Raw genomic sequence first — 9,837 nt, 5'->3', positions numbered from 1 at the left:
TCAGTGGCTAGAAGGCCAAACAAAGCATGAAACAAAGGCCTAGATGCAAGGCTCAAAACAAGATGCAAACAATCAAACAAGGGGGTAGATGACCCCCAACAGAAAAATACCCTTAATCAAAATTCAAGAGGGACTCAAAATAAGACACTTTTTATTTTATGACAAATCTCGAAAATTCTTGCAAGTAAGGCTAAGATAGGAGGCAAAATAAGCCTACAAAGAGGAATGGAGCATACAAGGACGTAGATGACCTCAAACAGAAAAGTGTCCTTAATCAAACTTCAAAAGGAGCTCAAAATAAGACACTTTTCATTTTAAGATGAAACCCATAAATACTTGCAAGTAAGCTAAACAATGAAGCAAAATAAGGCCCAAAAGAGGGAACAAGTGTCTTACCCTTGCAGAGCAGAGGGCCAGCAGCTTCTGAACCAAAATAGGAACTCTGCAACCTCTTAAAATGAGCTCCTAGGTGCTTAGGTTGATAATGGAGGTGTTGTCCTTGGAGGTGTAGTGCAATGGGACCAAGAACAAGGGTTTTTGGAGCTTGGAATATAGAGATATGGAGAAAAAGTGTATGCATGCTCAAAACAGGTTCTGAACACCAACAATGGAAGAGGGCCCTTTCTTTATAGAGGAGAAGGTCTAAAGCTTCGCCAAGAAGCTTAAAAGCTAGCTCAAACATCCTCCATACACGTGTATAGAGGATGCATTCTGAGGCTTCCAACTGGCATAACTGGCTTCAACTCATTGAGACAAAAAAGGAGAAAGGTAGCTGACCAGTTCAGGTGGTTGGTTGACCACTTTCCTTGGTTGGCCAACCAGGTCAAAAGGTTCAGGTGGTCGGCCGACCACTTTTTTTGGTCGGCCTGCTACTTTTTCTGGCTTTTCAAGACAAAAAATTGGTCTGCCGAAAAGAAAGGTGGTCGGCCAGTGATTGGGAAGTCCAAAAGTGGTCAGCCAGATGTCCAAATTGAAGCGCCAGAAGTTATCTTTCCAATGGCACCAGCCTTGCATCAAAATTCCTCTTGTGCAAAAAGTTATGCCTGTTTTGGTGAAGCCGCACAGATTCGGTCCAACCGGAGTGATGCCCTACTTCAATCAACCATATCTTCCCCATCCGGACTTGGCTTTAGGAGATTCTTGATTACAAAATGAAGCCCCGGAAGTAAGCTTTCCAATGGTGGTGGCCTCATAGCTGAAATCCAAGTATGCAAATGAATAGGCCTGATTTAGCGAGGACTGCTCGTCCCTCTCTTAATGGTTCATGCCCATTTTCTCCCCCAACTGGGTTTCTTCCCCCTTCTCTTCTTTTCTTCAACTCCAAACCCCTAAGTAAGGTGTTTTGAAAGATTTTTCAAAGATCTCATATCTATTTCATTCATTTCCACTTTGTCCTTTCTAGGTTTACCAAAAAGCGCAACATTTAACGAAATGCGAGCGTCGGAACATCGTAGGAACTTTATTTTCAAAAGATTTTGAGAGAGAGGGTTTCAAGGTCCAAAATCTTTTGATCAAGATTGTTTCGGTCCAAAAGGGGTGTGAAGTTGAGATTTGACTCTCTCCTTGCCAAAGAAACTGAACCTTTGCCTTGCACTCCTTTCTCCACCATGTAAACCATTAGTAGTGCACACATCTTAAGGGCGGTCAAAAATGGGATGTCTACAACTACACTCCTTGGAGCTTGAGACATGATAAGGAGTGTGGTTGCACACACATTCTCTTGCAAATACACTACCATGCTTCTGTTTCTGCTCTGTTGCTGGAAAAGGAGAAATTGCAGGAAGAAGTGGCAAACCAGCCACCAGAGCAGCCGACCGGCCATCAAAGCTTGTTGACCGGCCATCATTATTGGCCAATTACCATCCCCTCTAGCCAATCAACCACCAATGAATTCCTGAGAGATATCAAAAACAGTCTAGAAATTGGCACAATTTTTAGAAGTCTGAAAGAGTGCAAACAGAGGCATCATGAGGCACGGTAGTGGATTTCCGAGAGGAAGCTGCCCGAGCATGCATGTCCCTTATCCTTGAGTCCATTTAATCGCTTTTGTTAACTTAGAATAAATTAGCTATTTCATTCATGCAAGTGTTATAATTCATTAGTTAAAGTGTTTAATTAATTCATTTGGTTTTTAATATTCTAATTAGCCTAGATTAGATAGTTATTCAATTGTGTTGTAATTAATTAACTAGAATAGTTAGTTAATTAGTTAGCTTGTAATAGTTAGCTTAATTAGCGTAGCTAGTTAGCTTTCTTTCATTCGGACCCTCCATCGAGAGGGCACAATGTTGTAATAAGTGTGTATGTGTGTGTGAATGTCTTCCAACCCCACGTCTTTCTCCCCTTTACTTATCTGCTGTCAGTGGTCAGATTAGGACATATTTCAATTAGAATACTTATGCTTTGCGTGCATGCATCATTCATTCGTATTGCATGCACCGAGCTTGGCGCATTATACAAACTGCATTAAATTTCAATACTTACTTGAATACATGTTATCAAGCGTTGCATTCATATGCCATTCTAGATAACCGAGCCTATTTTAGTTGCATTTTTGCAAGTGTTTCATTAGGCATCTCGACATAGCTAGGATCATGCAAGATTACTAACTAGCTTCTGATTTGGCTCGGAGTACACTGTGCGTGTTTACGCTTTAGTATCCTTGCATGTGGGTAAGTGGTTGCCATGATAGCATGTTTGCCATGAGGCTATTTGCTTAATTGATATAACTGCATGAATACCTGTGGATAAAGGCTTCATTGCTTGAATTGGAACAATTCATCAGAATGTGAGTTTGAAGCCCACTTGAAGTGGCAAATCATCATGTTTTAAGCCCACTTGAGGGTGGCAAATCTGCACTTTAGCCTGCTTGCAAGTACACTTTCAAACCATTTTCAAAAAACAAACATGAGATGTTTTGTTCCAAATTGAGTGATTTAGTCTGTACTTGTATGTTGTGCGCATCACATAATAAGTTAGCTAATAAACCAGAATAAGAACACATGTGTTTTCAAAACAACCTATCATGATTAGTAGAGGTCGATCCTTTGATCGGGCGAGTGGAGGGTGCTCATTTCATGACCTTCCCCCTTCGTACCTAAGTTCCCGAGCCGAGGCAACTTTGGTGATGACAGACACGTGGCCTTAGGCACGAGTCAGGGTCTCCTAAATTTTCCAAAATAAAATATTTAGGTGGCGACTTTGAAATCTAGCAAAGCAGTCTTTGTTTGGCGCTTTTGATTAAAATCAATTTTCCAAAACGATTTGTCGGATTTGGACTCTTTGGTGATTTATCAGTCTTACATTGCACTTTGTGAGATTAGATTCAGAACTGTGACAGGAATCCGAACTGTAGTAGCTAGAACATAATTCGTACCCTCTCTGAAAAGGGGGCGCGCAGAGCGAGTTCGGGCGGTCTACAGTTTCGGGTGACTCCGCTAGGGATTTAGAGAACTTGACTCGAACTTGTGATATGCTGTTTTGCTTACACTTATTTGCTTCTTTGCATTGCATTTGCATTGGTGTACCTAGGACACCGTGTTGGTCGTCTGCTATTTCTGAACGGTCTGGTGGAGGCTTGCTTGGAAAAGCATGCCATAAGGCTGACGGATTACGGGCTCTGCCACAATGGGAACATAAACCTTGATTTTTACCAAGGCACCCTTTTTGACCATTCGACCTAGTGCATTTCGGAATCTGTAAAGACCATTCCAAACTAGGACAGGTTGCTTACCTGATTGTAGGTTGTTTGAAAACCGCTGCGTGCGTAGTGAAACCCTATCTCCTGACAAGATAGGACAGGAAAACCCTACCCCTCTATAGGGGTGTTTTGGCTCTCACTTGCTTGCTATGTGCTTTTAGAGTGTGGCTCTACAGGAATGCATGTATCAGTTTGCAAGTCTAAGTATCAGTCTGAGGACATCAGTATTTGGGGGTATCAGATTTGAGGCAGTGATTTGGGGGCAGTGATCAGTGTTTGAGAGCAGTTCTTTCAGCTTGTGATTATCAACTGTGTGTTGTGTTTATTTAAGTCGAAATACTGTCCGTTTTTCTGCTTGTTGTTTCCTTATTTTGCTTTATTTATCTTTTTGCAAGGTAGTACAGCATCATTGCTTCCAAAGAGGTAGTTTCCCCCAAAGCACTCTGGGTTAGAGGTAGAAGGCTTCATCGATCCGAGAATCGAGTTGATGGACAAGCAGTGTTCTTTTCATTACCCCCGGTTACAAGACGGAGGGCAGTTAGGCAGAGAGTATCGGTACAGCAGTCGTTGGTTCAACGATCATTGTCTACCACACCAGTGAGTAGTCGGGCTGAGGTTTCTATTTCTACCACAAAGAGAGATACACCTGTTCAGTTAGATCAGCACTTCATGGCAAGTATGGAAGACATGATGCGTCAGCTCCAAGAGACCATGCAAGCCATGCAGCGGGATACTGCCCGCTAGGAAGAGGTTGTCGCGCATCAGGCAAAGATTGTGGCTCAACAAGCTGAACCGATTGCCAGGCTCCAGCAACAACAGCACCTGCAACAAGTCGGAGCATCTGCTTCACATCCACCCCCGCCCCCACCTAGAGTTCTAACACTCGAGGATACTGCAAACGTTCAGGAAGATACAAATGCTCCAACAGGGCCAGTCCCACCACCAGTTCTACCACAGACTTCAAAGACACCGGCCTTCTCAACAGATACACCGTTTGAATCTGAGATGGACCCAACTGCTCTGAAGATGAGTAACCTTGAAAAGCTGTTTAAATGGCCCCAAGGGGTTAATTCCATTCCAGACATAGAGGATGGTTACACTAATTCGGCAGTAACATTACCGGACAGATTCAAGATGCCCCACATAAAACGTTTTGACGGCTCGGGTGACCCTATGGCTCATCTGAGGCTGTTCTCAGATATTTTGCGCCCGATGGACTTAACGAGACTCCAGAAACTATCACTCTTCAATTGGACCCTGTCGGGTATTGCGGCCATTTGGTACACCAAGTTGGAGGACTCAGTGAAAAGGAACTGGGAGGAAATGGCTGAGGTCTTCGTCGCACAATATTCATACAACACCCAAATTGAGGTCACGACTCGTGATCTCAAGATAACCAGGCCGGAACCGAAGGAAGGCTTTTCTGATTTTGTTACTCGATGGAGGGCTAAGGCCTCCATGATGACAACTCGGCCATTGGAGAAGGATCAGATAAGGATGGTTGTGTGCAACCTCTAACCAAAGTTGATACAGAAAATGATCGTCTTACCCCTCCCCACCTTTGCAGACTTACACGAGATTGGGGTACAGATTGAGGATGCTATGAAACAAGGTCTGATTGACCATGAGAGAGAGCAGCCCAAGAGGGCATTTACCCGTGGCTCGAATGCTGCTACCAGCAATAGTGCAGCCACCAGAACTTCTGATGTGGGTATGGTCACCACCACCACTCCAAAAATAGTTATAGCTACACCATTCACTGGTGCGTTCGAAACCAGCTCACAAGCAGCCAGATATCCACCTCGAGGCCAGAGGATCTTTACTCCATTATACATGCCTCTGTCCAAAGCTTTGGGGGTCCTAATCAGGAAAGGGCATTTGAAGCCCCTGGAGCCGCGGCCATTACCAGACAAACTTCCTGCTCCCCATAACCCGGCCAAATACTGTGCCTTTCACCAACAATACGGTCATGACACCGACTCGTGCTACAGACTTCGTCATGAGATTCAGGATCTCATTGACAAAAAGGTGATTGCACCTCCAAAAAAACCAAATGTCACCACCAACCCACTCCCACCACATAACCAAGCTCCACCACCCAAACACATCAACCTAATCCAAACCATGGCCATTCCATATGACCCAAGCATATATATCACACCCTCCCATCTACCCAAGCCTGAGGTGTTCATCCCAAATAGCATGAACATGTGCATGTTGAGCATCTCCCAAACCCAACCCGAACCGGTGGTGGTGATTGTCGAATACAGAATTGGGATGACTTTGGAGGTAGATGGGAATGTTCATTCAGAGCCTTAGGGGTCTGCGAGCTTTGCGTACAATCCGAGTGGTTATATCACATCAACAGATCAGTTTAAGCTGAGGGTAGAGCTGCTGGTTGGGGCAGAGATCGCTGTGGTTCGAGAAATGGACCAAGTCAGGGGTTAGATGACCTAGCAAAGTTGGAAGAGGATATTGTCAATCTACAGTTCTTCAATGAGCCGGAACCAAGGGATGTGAACATCAACTAGTTCGACTTGGATGGGTCAGCAGAAAATACTAGGTAGCTCAGTGACGAGCCAGATGTTGTTGAGGTGCCTCAGCTAGAACAGGGGCAATCAGAAGCCGGAATATCAGCCGTGGCCGGAATGGCCGAGAATTAGGAGAAATCGCCGGAGAGCACCGGTGCAAAGAATTTTGCTCGGCATTTGGGCAGTTTGATTACGGTAGATACTGATCAAGAGGCTGTATTGAAGCGTTTTGAGCAAGAAAGGATCGAGGATCTTGAGAGGGCTAGGAAGGCCAAAGCCCCTATAGGGACGAAATGTGCTGTGAGCACAGAAACAATTACAATGGAGCCGGATAGCTGTCTGTCAGTTGTCGGCGACATGTGATGGGAAGACGATGACTTACGTCTTGCCTACACTGGCGAGGATTGGGGGCAGAACCAACCAGATGACACCTGGTATGCTGAGGAGGTTGACCATATGACCAGGAGTAGTCGGTATTTCAAGCCCCCACACTTGGACCAGTCGGAGGCGTCTGGGAAGGACAAAGAAGCAGAGATGTAGAAGGAAAAATTGCTAGAGAAGGAGGGTGTACTGAAGTAGATTGAGAAAATCAAAGCTGACATCTCCATCTGGGGACTGCTTATGGCCTCAAGGGTTCACAGAAAAGCTGTCCTTTCTGCCATGGACATGGCGAAACTTTCAATTGATACCACACCCAAACAGTTGGTAGGGCTGGTTTTCCCGGGAGGAGCTTCCCCGACCTTGACCTTCACCGACAAAGAACTACCACCCGAGGGCTTAGACCATAACAGACCACTCTACATCTCTGTGGAGTGTAGAGAGAAGTGGATACTAGTGGTCCTGGTCGACACGGGATCCACAATTAATGTATGTCTGTCAAGAACGGCGTAGGCAATCGGGTTGAAACCCGCGGATTTTGTGCCTACAGCCCAGGTAATACGAGCCTATGATAATACTAGCTGAGAGGCGAAGGGGACCGTATGGATTAAGACTTAGGTTGGTCCGGGGCAGCAGGACGTTGAGTTCCATGTCTTGGATGTACCAGCAACCTTCAATCTACTCCTTAGACGGCCGTGGCTGCACTAGGTGAAAGCCATCTCTTCCACCTTACACCAAATGCTGAAGTACCCCCACGGGAAACGAGTAGCAATCGTTTTTGGGAATTCTTCGATACATCCACTGCTAGAGGTTTCTACACCAGTTCTGGAGATTGAGCATGGTGTGGAGGATGCGTTTCTATCTGGATTCACCCTAGCTGAGGCCCAGGTTGTACAGGACATGCTAGCTGTTGATGAGGGGCTATACGTCAGTGCACAATCTGTGTACATTATGAGCAAGATTCAGCACATGCCCAAGATGGGATTGGGGTGAAGTCGCCGGAAGGGCGTCAGAGCATCGGCCGAAGTGCCGCATAACCCATATACCTTTGGCTTAGGTTATCTTCCTACCAAAGAAGATTGAGCGAGGAAAGGAAGAGAGATGGCTGGAAAAGCCAGGGCAAAGCAAGCCGGAAAGCATTAGGAGTTGGTGCACAGACCTATCCAAGGGACCTTGAACGGACGCTCTGTCCGAGAAGGGGAAGACTTCCCATTTTGCGGCTTTTTGGAGCTCTGGACGAATTCAGAGAAGTGGCACTTGCTCAGCTTCAAAATCTTTTTAATTCTTCAACTGTCTGGGGATGAAGTTACCGAGGAGTAGACAGACCCACCAGCTGAGGCTGAGCAATGCAAGGAGGGGGATTCTGAGTGCACAAAAATTGAGATGGGGGTAGTGCGGGCTTGGCTCTTCTCAGATCCTTAAATCGTACCGGAGTGCTTAAGGGATAACTTCTCAGTTTCCACGATCAGGAATGAAGCAGCTGTGGGCCCATCTTCAGGCATTCTTGATGCATCCATCACACCCTTCCTCGTCTGGCAATACGAGGAGGGCTTTTTATCAAGCAGTTCCGGGTTAGGTAGTGAGCTGCAATCTGATTCCACTAAGTCTATGGAGTCGGAATCAGATTCCAGCTCTTCTAAGTCTGTGTCCAGTATTCCTTGGGGTGATAACCCAGATGCCACTGTCCTATCCAGGTCATCTTTTTTGTTTTCCTTTGAGTCTGTTGTAACCAAAGGATCAGACGGACTAGATGTGATTAATGAGAATGGTATGGCTGTGGCTTCCGAATACTTTTTTGTGCCTTTAATTTATTGCATTAATCAAGACTTTCAAAAATTTGATGAAAACGATGAGGAAGAAATTCCTTCAGTTTTGAAATATTTGCTTGATCAAGAACAGGAGAGGTTTGTAAAACCTTTGGTTAATGAAATCACCACAATTAATGTTGGTATAGAGAAGGACCTGAGGCTGGTCCAGATCGAGTCTACGTTGTCTTCGGAGGAGAGCGAGCGCTTAGTCGTTTTATTAAAAGATTTCAAAGATGTTTTTGCGTGGTCCTACGAAGACATGCCTGGAATCGATCCTGAGATTGTACAGCACAGGATCCCTCTTGACCTAGAGGCCCAACATATTAAGTAGAAGCTCCGAAGGATCCGCCCGGACTGGGCTCTGAAAATCAAAGATGAGGTCACCAAGCAGATCGATGTAGGGTTCCGATTAGTATCTGAGTATCCAACTTGGTTGGCCAATATAGTTCCGGTACCGAAGAAGGACAGCAAAATTCGGGTATGTGTGGACTTCATGGATTTGAACAAAGCCAGTCCGAAGGACGACTTTCCTCTGTCGTATATTGACGAATTAGTGGATTTCAGTGTTGGGCATGCGTTCCTCTCGTTCATGGATAGTTTTTCAAGCTACAATCAGATTTTGATCGCACCCGAAGATAGGGAGAAGACTACTTTCACCACCCCGTGGGGAACCTATTTTTATAGGGTGATGCCGTTCGGCTTGAAGAATGGTAGGGCTACGTATCAACGGGCTGCGACCACGATTTTGCACGATATGATCCATAAAGAGGTTGAGGTGTACGTGGACGACATGATTGTCAAGTCCAAGGAAAGAGAGGGCCACTACACCGCCTTATAGAAATTTTTCCAATGGATTAGAGAGTATCAGTTGCGGCTGAATCCCCAGAAATGTACATTTGGTGTTACAACAGGGAGAATGCTGGGGTTCTTGATCACACAAAGGGGTATCGAGGCCAATCTTCCAAAATCAAGGCCATCTTAGAAATGCCACCACCGAGGACTGAAAAGGAGGTGCGAGGCTTTCTGGGTAAAGTGCAATTCATAAGACGATTTATTACAAAATTAACCTTGACTTGTGAACCACTGTTTGGTCACCTAAAGAAAGAAAAGAAGTTCCAATGGGACAACCGATGCGAAGTTGCTTTCGAGCAGGTCAAGCAATATTTATAGAACCCGCCTGTGTTGTCACCGCTTATGCCGGGGAAACCGTTGATTCTGTGCCTATCAGTGACTGAAACGACAATGGGCTGCATGCTTGCACAGGAGTCTGAGGACAAAGTGGAAAAGGCAATCTACTACCAGAACAAGAAAATGCTGGATTACGAGACCCGCTACACTTCGCTGGAGAAGGCTTGTCTGGCCTTGGTATGGGCTACCAGGAAGTTGAGGCACTACCTGTTAGCTCACTCTGTAATACTGG

Source organism: Camellia sinensis, chromosome 15 (genome assembly GCF_055761805.1).
Source record: "Camellia sinensis isolate YWXY chromosome 15, ASM5576180v1, whole genome shotgun sequence".
Taxonomy (NCBI): domain Eukaryota; kingdom Viridiplantae; phylum Streptophyta; class Magnoliopsida; order Ericales; family Theaceae; genus Camellia; species Camellia sinensis.
The sequence above is the reverse complement of the archived record's forward strand: the minus strand, read 5'-3'. Positions refer to the sequence as shown.